This window comes from Notamacropus eugenii, chromosome 1 (assembly GCF_028372415.1).
Source record: "Notamacropus eugenii isolate mMacEug1 chromosome 1, mMacEug1.pri_v2, whole genome shotgun sequence".
Lineage (NCBI taxonomy): Eukaryota > Metazoa > Chordata > Mammalia > Diprotodontia > Macropodidae > Notamacropus > Notamacropus eugenii.
In genome coordinates, this window is record NC_092872.1 from 263,319,755 (window position 1) to 263,337,246 (window position 17,492).

Sequence of the window (17,492 nt, forward strand, 5' to 3'; positions counted from 1 at the left end):
TTTGTTTGGGAGGTATGGGGTAAAACATAAGAAGTATATGGGCTGTAGTTGGTGGCATTAGTTTCTCTCCAAAAAAAAAAATCCTCAAACACAGCAATTGAATGATGGAATCCATTCAATATTACCTAAAAAATGGTAAAAGAGAATCAAACAAACAAAAAGTAAAGCAATGTATTCCTTCCTTACTATTACTTCAAGACACATCTCAAGTGCTATGTGCTATAGAATACCTTTCTAGATTTATTCGCTGTTATTTACAATATGTTTATCAATGTACCTGATGTATTTGCCAGGAGAACATAAGCTACTGAAAGGCAGTGACTATTTTATTTGTTACTCTGTTGCCCCCTACTTTGGAGAGGCAGCAAATACATAGTGAGTTGTCTTTAGAGTCAAGGAGATATGAGTTCAAGCCTTGCCTCTGATATATGCTGATGATGTGACCTTGAATAAGTCATTTAGGTTCTCATTGATCCAGAAAATCAAATAATACTTGAAGAAGGAAATGAGTTTCACAGTTCCATTGGTAGGTAAGGTTTGCTCACCAGAGGTTCACTATTGCAATGAATTGACAGGTTTAGATTAATGAATGAATGACTGAACAAGTGGATGAATGAATGAATCAGTGAATTAATCCCAGTACCTTGAAGAGTGCCTTAGCAGATCTAGTCTACACATAGTAAATGCTGAATAAAGTTTGTTGAGTTGACTTGAATAGAATTGAGATTTGGCCTATGATCATTAAGACTCTCCAATTTTAATTTCCTATGATCAATGTGCCAGAAAGGCTGTAACAAGAAGGGGAATTATATGTATATTACTTGGATCCAAAGGGAAGAATAAAAGCAATGAGTGAGCGGATAGTTCAAAATTGCAAAGAAGCAAAATTTGACATGGCATGTGAAGGAAAGGTAAGGAGAAAGACTCTAGCAATTAAGAGTTATCCCAAGGTGGTTGGTTGGTTGGTTGGTTGGTTGATTGATATTTGTCCTTCATTTTGGAAGAAAACCAAAATGGCATTATTATGTTGGAGTTAAGCTATAATGTGTCTAACTGTGCTTTACCATAGGTTAGGAACAAATAATTCATCTGAACATTTGGGGTGAAGATGTCTCTAAATTTGTACATCTCATGTTTTTTTTTTTTTTATCTCTTGCAATTCTCCTTTGCTCATATAGCACAGTGCCTTCTTTGATGGGGATATACTGAAGTGGTTTTGAGGGGTTCAGGGAACCATCAAGGACTGGGGTACAGAACATGGTCATCTGGAAAGAATTCACAGACTCAAACATTGTTTAAATCAAGTTGGCAAAGTTTCATTTTTACACTTTTCAGTGGGCAGAAGTTCTTAAGAAACCTGATACCTTAGAAGGGTACAATTAAAGTTTATATAGGATAAACTATAATAAAACATGTTTCAAGTATGCTAACTAGGTGACTGAAGGTACGATTAGGGAGTGGTTAAGAAGTTGTCGGTTCTTGAAGCAACATGCATTTCTTGTATCTACCATGCAAGCATTTTACCCAGAGTTCACCAGGAAAAACCCAAGGGGGTAGGTACAGAGAGGTGTAGTTTTTAGGTCTGCTAGGTCCCTAAGTTAACTAGAGGTCAGAGCCGACTGAGGATTGCCTAGTCTGCCACCAATCAATGTCTTGTTTGGCAAGATAGATGTAGGGAATGTACATATGTCAGAAGTCTAGCATACACATAATGAGGAGTGCAGAATGCATATAATGAGGAAAGGAGTTGGTAGAGATAGTCCAATAGGTACTGAATATTTTTATGAGCTAGTACAAAGGTAGTTCAAACCAATAATTCCTACAGGTGTGATTTGTTACTATACCAGGGAGAGAGATAAGTATTTGCTGGGCCTACTCATGAGTAATTACTACACATAGTGTCCTTGGGCTGGCAGGGAAGATGTTTTGAGGCTAGGGAGAAATGTGATCTTGGAATTGGGGTTCAAGAACAGGTACCCAAGCACCCCATTCTGGGAGATACTTTGTCAGCATCTCCCAAGTCATGAAATTTATTCCAAAGTTCTTCAGAGAGAGCGTGAGTGTCCTTGCATAGCTTCTTGCCACCACCATATGAGCACTTTCCTTGTGTGAGTTCTCTGTAAAATAGTTTTTTGGACAAATGCCGAATTAACATTCAAACAATTTGGACAACATATTGAAGTTGTGCTCTCTGAAGCTAGTCTTCCCTTTACTCACCCTGAATGCCAATCCCAAAGTGGAATGGCCTGCCATCATTAAGTGGTAAGTTCCCTCACACTGGAGGCCATTACTTTAGAGGGGGATTTTGTTTAGGGGCAGGTTGGACCATATAAGCTCCGGCTTCCCTTCCAGCTCTGAAATTTGGTGATTTTGATTCATTCAATGCAGTTAAGCCAGTACTGTACCCTATTCCTTCCTTCCCAATTTAAGGATGAATATGAACACTCATCCTTACCCCACAACATCCTTTACTTGAATAATGTAATTTACACAGTAGCCTCAATTGCTATCTTCAGTAGCATTCAAAGAGTTCAATGTGGGGAAGTGGTGGCATTTGCAGGATGATGACTTATGACAATGATAACAACTAACATTTATATAGTTCTCTACATTTTGCATATGTAATTTCATTTGTTCTTCACGACTCTGTTAGATATTTATTATTTGCTCCATTTTACGGATGAAGAAATTGAGGGTGAGAGAGACTGAATGGTTTGTCCAAGTTCAAACAGCTAGCAACTGTCTGGTGCAGGATTTGAACTCATGGCTCCTCAATTCCAAGTCTACCATTTGATTCCCTGTACCCCTTAGCTGCCTCTCATTACAAAGGTTGGTAACACAATGTAAATGAAGAGCTCCAGAGCCAAACGTAGGTGAAGGGTACAAGAACCACTGTGCTAAGCTTGTCAGGACATAAACCATGCTCTAGTGCTCTTGCCTGAAAGCTTCAACCATTCTGTGTACTCTGGATCATGCATTTATGTTAATACTAAGAGTGGTTATTAATGAATGCCCTTCCTAAAGAATTAAGGCAGGAAAATGGATCTTTTGGAAAAACTCCTCATTTAGATTATTAAGAATTAAAATCATGAATTATCAGAGGTAGAAGAGACCTCAGAGAAAGTTCCCAGAATAGGTGATACTATCCCCTGGGGTGCACTGGAACAATGTGGGACATGAAGTAGCAGCATCAGGAGACTCAAATTAAAAAAAAAAAGTATAAAATAAGTAGATGGGAGAGGCATTGAGTATTTTTTTAAAAAGGGCTCAGTAAGGTAAATAACTTTGTGAACCAACCTTTTCATCTTATGGATGGGGAAACTGAGGTTCAGAAAGCAGAAGTGGCTAAACAAATAATGATCACTAACATTTTCACAGTGCCAAAAGTCACTAAGTGCATTTTCCACAATAATGCTATGAGACAACTAGCCTGTTATAGATGAACATTTTATAGATGAACAAATGGAGACTAAGAAAGACAGAGTCACTTGACAAAAGGAATGTATATCACAAATGTCAGAGCCTGAATTCAAACTCAGCTTTTTTATTCCTAGGGAAGGAGGGGAAGCAATATTTATTATGTATCTACTAAGCGTTTTACAAAAACTGTCTAGTTTTTGGCTAACTTTGTTTTAACCGCACCATGATACTTCTCTAGAGCTTTGATAGGGAAGGGATATCAGGTGGTACTGTGTCTGCAGAAAGCAGCCTCAGCATAAAGAGAGCAATCAAAGCAATGGTTGGTGTGTATTTGGAAGAACAGAGAATATTCTCAGCTTTCACATTAAGATTTCTAGATTCATTTCTCCCATTTAAAGATAAAATCATTAGGAAAAAATCAAGAAATAAGAGACATCCATAACTTATCAGAGGCTAAATGCAGACCACAGAGCAAGAGAGCTCTCAGTTGTTAACACACCAGGGAATTAGGACACAGGATCCTCTGGTTCTGCAAAAAAAAAAAACAAAAAAACAAAAAAACAAAAAACAACAAAAAACCTCTTTCTATTAGCACAGGACACTCATGTTAAACTGTGACATGTATCACGTATGGGAGAAGCATATTATTTCACTGGATAGAGAAGTAAACTGAGATAGGCTAACATCCATTATTTCTTGAGCTCTTTGATGTCTCTGAGTGGTTTCAGATTTTGTGTGTGTGTGTGTGTGTGTGTGTGTGTGTGTGTATGTGTGTGTGTACAAATCTGGTATTTCAATAGTAGAGGAAATTCAGTATGGAAATTAATTTTGTTAAGGCAGATCAGTAAGTCTTTCCTTTTATCTTTGTAGCACCAGAGCCTAGCCCAGTTAGTGGGACAAAGTCAGGGTTTACTAGAGGCATTTGAATTGAATCCATAACAAGTGCTTAATCAATATGGGGTGCTGATTTAAATTGGATAGATTGTTTACATTGACACATGTGACCATTCAGTAGGACATGGTATTTGACTCTGAGGAGATATTAAAGAACCTTTCAAATTTCTGTCACATTGGAACATCAGGCAGACATGGACTTCTGCAAGATGAGTCAAGGATTACTTTGTAAATCTGAATCTTCATCCATGACAAATAATTACCAGATTTTGTGTTGGTGATGTGCATTTCACATCCATCCATCATCACTTTTTCAGCTGAAAACTGCCAGGATGTTTGTAAATAGCTACACGATGGTTGATTCTAAATGAAAACAGTCATAGGATTTGGGTAGAAACAAGTACTAAGATGTGTTCAATGTGTAAAATATATGACATGCTGTTTTTTTTGTGAATAATCAGTCTGCCTTGTGGGATCGTTAGCATTTTACAATATAATAATACATGTATAAGGCTTGGGAGAAAAAAAAGTGGCAAGAGAACCCACAGACTAGAAACAAAACAACTCCCTAAAATCCATAAATGCTTTCATCGGAAACTATAGCTACTCTGAAGTAGCTTTTTTGTGATACATTTTGTCCCTAATCTGCATGTTAAGGAGTTGGGAATTTATGGTTTACAGAGCACCCTCAAGTAGACTGTGGAACAATAGACACTAACAGCTTTGAAGGGGCTATTACAGAGGATTGTGTCAAAAATATGTGTTCTGAAAAGTCCCTAAACATGTATTTATATAATTGAAGCTATTATGGTTTATTATATCAATTACACATGTACTGAGGAATAAAGATCCAACAGCTTAAAACTACTCTCATTAGAGAGGTTGTCAGCTTTATACGCACAAATGAAGTCTGGAGCTTTGGATGAAGTAAAGGAAAAGCAAATTAATGGTTGTTTGATTTTTTTTTTCTCATTGCAGCCCAGCCCATTAACTTATCAAGCTGAAAATTAGAATATAGTGTATCATTATAGGATAAAAGCAGGCAAGATGTTGGGGTCTACTAGAGCAAGGGACTATTTGGTCCCAGTACTCAACTATGAATACTCAGCAATCATGATTTACTCACAGAAAAGTTGTATTCAAAAGCATTCAGGAAAACAAGAAGGAAAGTGTGAAGGAAGGCCATAATTTGGAAGAACCTAGGTTTTGGTTGAATGATTTTTCTACATTGCAATCTAATTTTTCTTCTTATGAAGTCAAGAAATCTTTACAGAAGCCTATGTTAGGCACTGGGTATAGAAAGGGTTCTGAGAAATAAAAACTATACAACCAGACATCAATAAACTTACAGACAAATTGTGGGGACAAGACAGAAATGCACAAAAACTGAAATACCTTCAAGTTAAAGGAATACCCATAGCCAGAATTCAAGAGATTTAAGTTATAACTAGCCTGGGGCCACTGGGACCTTTGTTCTACATGGAAAATTTAGAGGGTAAGAATTTTAATGCATGTAGTCTTTCAGAAAAGCTTAAGAATATGTAGAAAATGATAGTTTGAAAGTTTAGGAAAGCCTTGAGAATAGTAGTCTACAACATGGCCTCTCCTTATATCTCTTTTCATCACATAAAATAATCTCAAACTCCCATAGCTTTATCTTGCCTCCCCCCATAAATTACCTTTTCCCCTTTCTTCTTTCCAGGTAAATCATCTTCTCTTCCACCTCCCCCACAAAGAAAATAACTTTAACTTTATCCTTATGCTTCAAGAAATGTCCTTGAAATCTGATGTGATAATAGATCATGGAACATTAAATCCTTTAGGCTCCTATATAGAACCTAAGGATTCCCTTCCAACCTGAAATTCCATTTCCCAATTCATTTTGGTAATTAATTCTCCCTCTCAGTTATCAATTTGTCTTACTCATCCCTTTGAGGGGGAGTGTATTATGTCCTATAAAGTTCATTAAAGAGCACCTTTTATGCTATTTCCCTTGTTGGAACTGCTTGCCCTGGGTAGGAGTTCCTGATATGAACTGTAGTCACAGCTCTGTGAGAAGTACAATGACATCATATGAGATTGACTGCCACCCTAGAAAATCATCCTAGGATATAAACTGATTCGTTGTTGTTTTTTTTTAATAGGAAAAATAAAATGTTAATTATGACTAGAAATTGTTTTACTGCATTAATAATCAGAGATATAACTTAAAATAGCTTTAGGATATCCTTCACAACTGTCAAATTGGCAAAAAGTAACTAATGGGTTAGTGCATTATCAAATAATTTATTCATTTAGATCTGTATTTTTGAGATTTAAAAAAAAGATCCTTTTTTGATTTAAAAAGATATTCTTCCTTGTCTAGATATTGATGGGTTTCTATCAAAAATATGTATTGATTTATTTCAAAGACTTTCTGCATCTACTAAGATCATCTTTTTTTTCAGATTTTATTGGCAATATGATTAATAATGTTAAAACTCTTCCTAATACTAAGCTATCATTGTATTTTTGGTATAAATTCAAGTTGTTTAAATTGAATTTTTTCATTTTTGTGGAGGAGGTCTTTTTTAAGTTAATTTATTTTTAATTTTCAACATTCACTTCCATAAATTTTAAATTTTCTCTCCCTCCTTCCCATCCCCTCTCCCCGAGATAACATGCAATTTGATATAGTCTCTACATGTATATTCCTATTAAACATATTTTCACATTAGTCAAGTTATATAGGAGAATTAGAACAAATGGGAGGAATCATGAGAAATAAAAATGAAACAAAACAAAACAAAACAAAAGAAAATAGTCTGCTTTGCTCTGCATTCAGACTCCATAGTTCTTTCTCTGGATGTGGATGACATTTTCCATCATGAGTCCTTTGGAACTGTTTTAGGAACTGTATTCCTGAGATGGCCTAAATCTATCAAAGTCAGTCATTGTATACTGTGACTGTTAATGTGTACAATATTTTCCTGGTTCTACTCATTTCACTTTGCATGAGTACATAAAAGTCTTTTCAGGTTTTTCTGAAGTCCACCTATTTATCATTTCTTATAGCATAGTAGTATTCCATTATATTCATATACTATACCTGAATTATTTCTTAATGAGTTGTCATGACATTTTGATATGATATTATTTTAAAATGTCTAATTATTATCCGTTAATTTCATTATGGCAACTAAGTGGCACAATTGATAGAGCACTGGGCCTAGAATCAGAAAGCATCATTTTTGTGAGTTCAAATCTGGCCTCAGTTACTTACTAGTTGTCTGTCCCTGAACAAGTCACTCAGTCCTATGTGCCTTGGTTTCTTCATCTGTAAAATGATCTGGAAAAATGACAAACCACTCCAATATCTCTGCCAAGAAAATGCCAAATGGAATAACAAAGAGTCTGACATGAGTGAAATGACTGAACAATGAAAATAGTTATCCTTTGTTTTAACCTTCCCTTTTCTAGTATTAATACTATTTGTCATATAAAAAGCATTTGATGGGATTCTTCATTTTTAAAAATGATTTGTTTAGTGTTGGTAGTAATTCTGTTTGTATGCTTACTCTTCGTTGGTGGAATTGCAAGCTTGAATGTGTTTGGAAAGCAATATGTCAGTAAGTAGGAAAAGTTAGAAAACAAAAGTATACTCACTCTTTGACTCCATAATTTTTTTGTTCTTTATATCATGGAAAATGTACTAAAACATTAAAAAGCAACATCTTCAAAGGTGTTCATAGCAAAAATATGAATACATTTAAAAGCAGAAACTACAGCAACTCAAAAGTAATTAAAAATTTAAGTTACCTTAGCAAAATATAATCCTATAATATATTTAAAATTGGCAAAAACTAAAGAAAACTCTAAGAAACAGAGTGAAGTGAAGAAAAACCTTAATGAAATAGAATAGAATCTAGGAGAAAAAACCAAACAGAAGATCACTTAACTAAGTCCAAACAAATGTATAAATGGATGAACAAGAATGAGTAAGCTTGACAGAGTCATTAACAATGTGAAATACGAATTGAGAGTACATTTTATTAAATGGATTTCATTTATTTAATTGTAAACTATTACCAAAAAACATTAATGGATTGCCTTAATTATGAAAGCTCATTTTAAAACAGTAAACCAAAAATAGATTAATCACACTTTGGTTGGTGTAGACTCATGAATCTAGAGGAAGGTACAATAATTGTAGGCTGAGAAAGTTTTATAGAGAAGACAGAATTTCTGGAAGGCCTCAACGCCATTTAATTGTTTATGTATAGCAAAAGTTTCCGAGTTCTGGTAGGTGTTTAATCACAAAACAATTAGTGGCACAAGATAAAGACACACTAATAAACAATTGAATACACACACACACATATCTCATCAAAACCTTGCCCCTGTCTATCTTTCCCATTTTTCTGCAAATTACTTTCTTGTTTCCACTTTTGGACAAAATGATCTTCACACCTGATGCACTATCTTCCATCCCTGATACATTGCATTGGAATCTCCCAGGCCTGAAATATTCACCTTCTTCCTGAATCCATAACTTCCATCAGGACTCAGATCAAAGGGCATGTTCTACAAAAGGCCTCTCTCATTTTCTTAAGTTGCTAGCGCTTCCCCCACCTAAGTTACCTTCCATCTACTACATAAATCTTGCATACGCATATCTATCCCATTAGAATGTGAATTACTTGAGTCCTTTTTCATCATAACCCTATCACTTATCCTAGGTCTTGACCCACAGTAATAACGTAATGAACATTTATGAATTATTGAATGAGTTATGATGATGATGATGTCAATGAAGATTTGGGTTTCTTAAATTTTGAGAAGTCCTAGACACCATTGGCAGCTTGGTGAATCCAATGAACTCTTTCTCCAATAAGCTGAATGATTTGTTCAGTGTCATGTCACTCTTCTCAAATTCAAATCTATTCTGTTTTCCTAACTTCCTTCTTATTGTCATGTGTACCACAAACCTTCTGTTCTCCTAAGTTTACAAAATGGGAACCATCCTTCGCTTCTCATTCTCAATCATTCCATATATCCACTTAACTGCTGAGGACTCTAAATTTACCACCCTTATCTGTCTCCTATCCATTACCATTTCACAGAACCACTAATTCTAGTTCAGGCTCTTTTAACTTCTCACCTGGGCTGTGGCAATAGACATCTAACTGAACTTCATGCCTCCAGTGTCTCCTCTGTCTAATCTACCCTCCACACAGCCACCAAATTCATATTCATAAAGCAGAGCTCTGACCCTGACTTTCCCCTGCTTGCTAGTATTCCCATACTAAATTCTGTCTTTTTTCTCTTTGCATCACCTACCCAATGAAAACCTCCAACCAAATGTCTGGAATGTACTGTTCTCCTCACATCCCCATTTTAGAATCCCTAACTAGTTTCAGGCTCATCTCCTATCCTACAGAGAAACCTTGTGCTCCACCCTACCCATTCCAGCACCTTCCCTTATGGTAATTATTTTACCTTGTATTTTTTCCGATATATTCCCTATATATTTTTTCCTATATATTCCCTATATATATATATACATATATATAAACAAATGTTATTTTCCCATAGATAATGAAAGCTTTTGGAGGGCACAGATTGTATTATTTTTTTCCAGATAGAAAGCAATAATTAGAAAGTGGTATCAAATGTCCAAATCCCAGATTTAAAAATGTAGATAGAAGCCTCATTTTTTTTCTTTGCTTTGAACTGAACAGATTATTTTTGACATTTTGGGTAGACAAAATGTGTTGCTGTTGTTTTTTTTTTTTTTCCTCTCTTCTTGAAGATTACTCCTCGAGGCATTTGACCTTTCCTTGGGATAGTCTAGCTTGATTACTTGTCTAGGAAAAAAAATTTACTTTGGCATTTTTTCCCTAACTACTATTATCATTGCTCATCTGATTCTTGAAAACTTACAAAGATTGAGCTGCCAAAGGATAGCAACTGTTTTATTCCAGATTCTAACTGGTGCTATTTAGGCTGATGTTCCATTTTGATTCTTCCCATTGTAAAGACTACAACAAAAGGGCATGTAGCTGGAATACTCGCAGAAAAGAAGGAGCATTTCGTTTGTCCTTGCCATTCAGAGGTATAAAATGAATGAGCCAAAACATCTCATGTATTGGAAGCCTTACCAGAAAAGGACTAAAAAGTTGCATTACCTTGTTTGTAAAATGATTTTAAATATTACATAAAAGCATTCTTTTAGCCCATGTGTGACCAACTCTGTTGGTATCTGCAACATTCTGGATCTTTAGTAGGCATAAAGATAGATTAGAAAAGCAGTATGGGATTGTGGGAAGAACATGTGACTTAAATTTTTAAGATATAGGTTTGAGCTCTGGATCAGCTGCTTATTGGTTATATGACCATGAATAGGGCATGATGTCCCTGGGAGCCTCATTTTACTCTTTGGTGGAATGGGCAGAATAATGGCAAGCCTTCTTATGCATTTGCCTCCCTCAGTTAGAGTGCCAGCTCTTGAAAACAGAGACTCTTTTCTTCGTATCATCAAGGCTTAGCACAATATGCTGCTAGAGCTTAATACATACTCATTCCTTCATTCACTGAACATATATAAAATGTTTAACACACCTGAAATATGTAAATAGCAGAGCTTATTCTATCATAGAATGATATACGTAGAGCAAGAAAGGACCATCTGTATGATCTAGTTCTGCCTTCTCATTCATATAAGGTAATGGAGTTCCCATTATCTGTTTTTTCTAAGGTCACGTACACAGTAAATGGGACAGCTAGGATTCAATCCCAGGATTTGTGACTCCAAATTAAGTCCTCTTTCACCTGTGCCACCTCACAAGAATTGTTATAGAAAGAAACCATAGGGGCGGAGCCAAGATGGCGGAGTGAAAGCAACGACTCACCTAAGCTCCTGGAAAAACTCCTTTGGATATTTCTGGGGGGAGAGTCTGACCAGACTTTGGAGGTGTAGAATCCAGTGGGAGACGGACTTTGACAGATTCGGAGCCCAGGCTGGACTGGAAGGTCCACGGGAGGGATCTGTTCCGCGGGGGTAAGAGCCCGGCGCACAGCGCAGCGCGGTCGGCGCGGCAGGGCGGAGGCGACCCGAGGGGCCCGAGAGTGGCGGGCGAGACCAGCGGAGCAGGAGATAAGCCAGGCCGAGCCAACGATATCAGCGCAACAGCCTTTGAAATCTTCAGCCTAAAGACGGGACTTCAGTGGGTCACTACTTGAACATCCAGAAGCTGGGATGCCGGAGTGATCAGTAAGTGCTCTCCCCTCCCCCCCGATGACCGTGAGGGAACCATAAAATTCTTCCCCAGATTGATCCTGGATCAGTGGGAGCAGCAGAAAGGGGCGAGTGGTCTCGTAACACCAGAGGCTGGAGAGGTGGCAAAGGGGGATTCTTCCTACCGTGGTGGAGGCTATCTGGAGGGACAGATGACCCAGGGCAGAGAAAAATTCGCACTGAGACCCAAGCAAGCCTCAGCCCGGGAGACGAGCCCCAGGAGGGGCGGGAACACGCATTAGCCTCTAGGCGTGCCCCAGCCCTCCAGGGGAAAAGGGAAGACAATAGGGAAGCTGGGATCACCATCCCCCTGGACCTTGCCTTTGCCTCAGGCCAGCTGAGGAGATAGCCTGAGACCAGACCACACCTCCCACACACCTATCAAGCTAAACCCAGGGTTGATCTGGGAAACAACAACAACAACAACAAAAAAAGCCTGCTTTTAGCCTAGACAAACAACAACTCAACTTAAAAGATCTGTATCTTCTGACTGAAAGAACCAAAAGCTACAACACTCAGCCAACATCATGAATCGGAAAAAGCAGACGAAAAGTGAAAAAACCATAGAATCTTTCTATGGGGATAAGGACCAAAACACAAACACCAAAGAGGTCAGAGCTGAGACTGTACTTCCATCTGAAACCTCAGATGGGACTATGAATTTCTCGCAAGCACAACTAGATTACCTGGAACATCTGAAGAAGGATATAAAAGAAAAACTGGCCAATGATTTTAAAACCATAAAAAAAGAATTCACTGATGAGAACATCAATCTGAAAAAGAAAATTGAAGAAATGGAAAAGGAAGTTCAAAAATTAACTGGAGAGAATAATTCCCTAAAAGGAAGAGTTAATCAAATGGAAAAGGAAACTCAAAACCTAATAGGGAAAATTGATCAGATGGAAAAGGAAACCCAAAACCTAACTGGGAAAATTGGTCGAATGGAAAAAGAAGTACAAAAATTAAATGGAGAATATAGCTCCTTAAAGGGAAAAATTGATCAGATGGAAAAGGAGATGGAAAAGCTAACTGAAGAAAACACTACGATGAAGATTAGAATTGGGCAAGTAGAAACTAATGACTCAATGAGGCAACAAGAATCAGTCAAACAAAATCTAAAGAATGAAAAGATAGAAGAAAATCTAAAATATTTAATTGGAAAAACAACTGACCTGGAAAATAGATCCAGGAGAGAAAATCTAAGAATTATTGGCCTGCCAGAAACCCATGATGAAGAAAAGAGTCTGGACAATATCTTCCAGGAAATCATCAAGGAAAACTGCCCAGAAGTACTAGACTCAGAGGGCAAAATAGTCATCGAAAGAATCCACCGTTCCCCACCGGAAAGGGATCCCAAACTCAAAACCCCAAGAAATATAGTTGCCAAATTCCAGAGCTATCAAGTGAAGGAGAAAATACTACAAGCAGCCAGAAAGAAACAATTTAAATATCAAGGTCACACAGTCAGGATCACACAAGACCTTGCAGCTTCTACATTAAAAGATCGAAAGAATTGGAACCCAATATTCCGTAAGGCAAAGGAGTTGGGACTCCAACCGAGGATCAACTACCCAGCAAAGTTCAGCATAACATTTCAGGCAAGGAGAAAGTCATTCAACGAAATAAGGGATTTCCAGAGCTTCCTGACCAAAACACCAGAACTCAATAGACAATTTGATCTTCAAATGCAGATCTCCAGAGAATCATAAAAAGGTAAACAGGGGGGAAAAACAAAAACAAATACTTGCTACTCAATTGGGGCAAACTATTTATCTCCCTATAAGGGAAGATGATACCTGTTAATCTTGAGAACTGTGCAGCTATTATGGTAAAAGGGATATATGTAGAGGGAATGGGTATAAAGTAAATGATGTCATGTCAAAAATATGATTTAAGTATGAGAAGGGAATGTAATAGGAGGTGCGGAAAGGGGGAAGCAGAAAATGGCAAATTACATCACAGGAAGAAGTACAAAACTATAGTAGAGGGAAGGAGGGGAGGGAGATGAGCATTGTTTGAGAGTTACTCTTATCTGATTTGTGTAAAGGAGGGAACAATCATCTTTTTTTTTTATTATTATTAAATTTATTTATTTAACTTTTAACATTCATTTTCACAAAATTTTGGGTTACAAATTTTCTCCCCTTTTATCCCCTCCCCCCCAAACACCAAGCATTCTAATTGCCCCTATGACCAATCTGCTCTCTCTTCTATCATCCCTCTCTGCCCTTGTCTACATCTTCTCTTTTGTCCTGTAGGGGCAGATAGCTTTCTATACCCCTTTACCTGTTTTTCTTATTTCCTAGTGGCAAGAACATTACTCGACAGTTGATCCTAACACTTTGAGTTCCAACTTCTCTTCCTCCCTCCCTCCCCACCCCTTCCCTTTGGAAGGCAAGCAATTCAATATAGGCCATATCTGTGTAGTTTTGCAAATGACTTCCATAATAGTTGTGTTGTATAGGACTAACTATATTTCCCTCCATCCTATCCTGTCCCCCATTACTTCTATTCTCTTTTGATCCTATCCCTCCCCATGAGTGTCGACCTCGAATTGCACTCTCCTCCTCATGCCCTCCCTTCTATCATCCCACCCACCCTGCTTGTCCCCTTATCCCCCACTTTCCTGTATTGTGAGATAGGTTTTCCTACCAGAATGAGTGTGCACTTTATTCTTTTCTTTAGTGGAATGTGATGAGAGTAGACTTCATGTTTTTCTCTCACCTCCCCTCTTTATCCCTCCACTAATGAGTCTTTTGATTGCCTCTTTTATGAGAGATAACCTGCCCCATTCAATTTCTCCCTTTCTCCTCCCAATATATTTCTCTCTCACTGCTTGATTTCATCTTGTTTTAAAGATATGATCCCATCCTATTCAATTCACTCTGTGCACTCTGTCTCTATGTATGTGAGCGTGTGTGCATGTGTAATCCCACCCAGTACCCAGATACTGAAATGTTTCAAGAGTTACAAATATTGTCTTTCCATGTAGGAATGTAAACAGTTCAGCTTTAGTAAGTCCCTTATGACTTCACTTTGCTGTTCACCTTTTCATGCTTCTCTTCATTCTTGTGTTTGAAAGTCAAATTTTCTTTTCAGCTCTGGTCTTTTCATCAAGAATACTTGAAAATCCTCTATTTCATTGAAAGACCATTTTTTCCCCTGAAGTATTATAGTCAGTTTTTCTGGGTAGGTGATTCTTGGTTTTAGTCCTAGTTCCTTTGACTTCTGGAATATACTGTTCCATGCCCTTCGATCCCTTAATGTAGAGGCTGCTAGATCTTGTGTTATCCTGATTGTATTTCCACAATACTTGAATTGTTTCTTTCTAGCTGCCTGCAGTATTTTCTCCTTGACCTGGGAACTCTGGAATTTGGCCACAATGTTCCTAGGAGTTTCTCTTTTTGGATCTCTTTCAGGCGGTGTTCTGTGGATTCCTTGAATATTTATTTTGCCCTCTGGTTCTAGAATCTCAGGGCAGTTTTCCTTGATAATTTCATGAAAGATGATGTCTAGGCTCTTCTTTTGATCATGGCTTTCAGGTAGTCCCATAATTTTTAAATTGTCTCTCCTGGATCTATTTTCCAGGTCTGTTGTTTTTCCAATGAGATATTTCACATTATCTTCCATTTTTCCATTCTTCTCTCTTTGTTCTGTGATTTCTTGGTTTTGCATAAAGTCATTAGCCTCCATCTGTGCCATTCTAATTTTGAAAGAACTATTTTCTTCAGTGAGCTTTTGAATCTCCTTTTCCATTTGGCTAATTCTGCTTTTGAAAGCATTCTTCTCCTCATTGGCTTTTTGAACCTCTTTTGCCAATTGAGTTAGGCTAGTTTTCAAGGTGTTAATTTCTTCAACATTTTTTTGGGTCTCCCTTAGCAGGGAGCTGATCTGCTATTCATGCTTTGACTTCATGTCTCTCATTTCTCTTCCCAGCTTTTCCTCCACCTCTCTAACTTGATTTTCAAAATTCTTTTTGAGCTCTTCCATGGCCTGAGCCCATTGGGTGGGCTGGGACACAGAAGCCTTGATTTCTGTGTCTTTGCCTGATGGTAAGCATTGTTCTTCCTCATCAGAAAGGAAGGGAGGAAATGCCTGTTCGCCAAGAAAGTAACCTTCTATAGTCTTATTTCTTTTCCCTTTTCTGGGCATTTTCCCAGCCAGTGACTTGACCTCTGAATATTTTCCTCACACCCACCTCACCTCTTGATCCTCCCAGCCCGTGTTTGTGGTCTGAGATTCAAATGCTGCTTCCAGCTTCAGGGCTTTTGGCGGGGGCAGGGCTGCTATTCAGTATGAGATTATGTTCTGGTGCTGAGGTCGGGGCAGGGCCACCTCTCAGGCTCAGTTCCCTCAGGGGGTTTATGCACAGACCTTCCGCAATGGATTCAGGCTCCCGCCCGCTTGGGGAGCCCCTGTCTGCAGCCGCCTCTCAGCTTCTACCTCCTGGGGGGGGGCCTGAATTATGGGGGCACCCCACTCCCCTCTCGACCCGCCAAAGAGACTCTCTCACCCACCCCTGTCACCTGTGGGTGGAGGGACTTGTGCGGCCGCTGGAGATCCCGTCCCTGAAGCCTGCTCGGATCTGTTTCTCTCGGTGCCGCAGCCGTGGCCACAGCAGGTCTGGGCTGGGCTTTGTGTCTGCAGCGCGACGGACCTTTTGCGAGAGGTTTGCAGATCCCTCTGTGGGTGGAGGGACCCGCGTGGCCGCTGGAGATCCTGTCTGTGAAGCCTGCTCGGATCTTTTCCTCTCAGTGGCGCGGCCGCGGCAGGGCTGCACTCAGCTCCCAGTCCCGGCGCCCAGTCCGCAGCGCGAAGGACCCCCCCGCGAGAGGTTTGCAGGTCTCTCTGGAACAGAAATCTCCCTCGCTCCAATGTTCCGTGGCCTCTGGGTGCGGAATTCGCCGTGAGTTACTTCCCTGTAGCCATTCTATGGGTTGTGGGTTCAGAGCTATGTGTATGTGCGTCTTTCTACTCCGCCATCTTGGCTCCGCCCCGCCGGAACAATCATCTTAAGTAGATAATCCTAACTAGCTCTACAGGTAATAGGAGGGGAAGGGGGAAGAAAGGGGAGGGTGGCTAAAAGGCAGGGAAGAAGCAATAAGAGTAAAGGGGAGTAAAAGGGAGGGGGGCTAAAAGAAGGAGGGGAAGGCTGCAGGAGGAGGGGAAGAAAAGTGAATACTACTGAGGAGGGGAAGGGAGATGGGAGAGCTAAAAGCACAAAGGGTGGGAAAGAGGATGGAGAGAAATACACAGATTGCAATCATAACTGTGAATGTGAAAGGAATGAATTCTCCCATAAAACGGAGACGGATAGCAGAATGGATTAAAAGCCATAATCCAACAATATGCTGCTTACAAGAAACACATTTGAAACGGGGGGATACACATAGGATAAAGGTCAAAGGATGGAGCAGAATATATTGTGCTTCAGCTCATGTAAGAAAGGCAGGAGTAGCAATCCTAATCTCAGACAAAGCAAAAAGCAGAAATAGATCTAATCAAAAGGGATAAGGATGGAAACTATATCCTGCTAAAAGGCACCATAGACAATGAAGCAATATTATTACTAAACATGTATGCTCCAAGTGGTATAGCATCCAGATTCTTAGAGGAGAGGTTGGGGGAGTTGAAGGAAGAAATTGACAGCAAAACTATACTAGTGGGGGACCTCAACCTCCCCCTCTCTGAACTCGATAAATCTAACCTCAAAATAAACAAGAAAGAGGTTAAGGAGGTAAATAAAACTCTGGATAAGGTGGATATGATAGATCTTTGGAGAAAATTAAATGGGAATAGAAAGGAATATACCTTTTTCTCAGCGGTACATGGAACATTTTCAAAAATTGACCATGTACTAGGACATAAAAATCTCACAATCCAGTGCAGAAAGATAGAGATA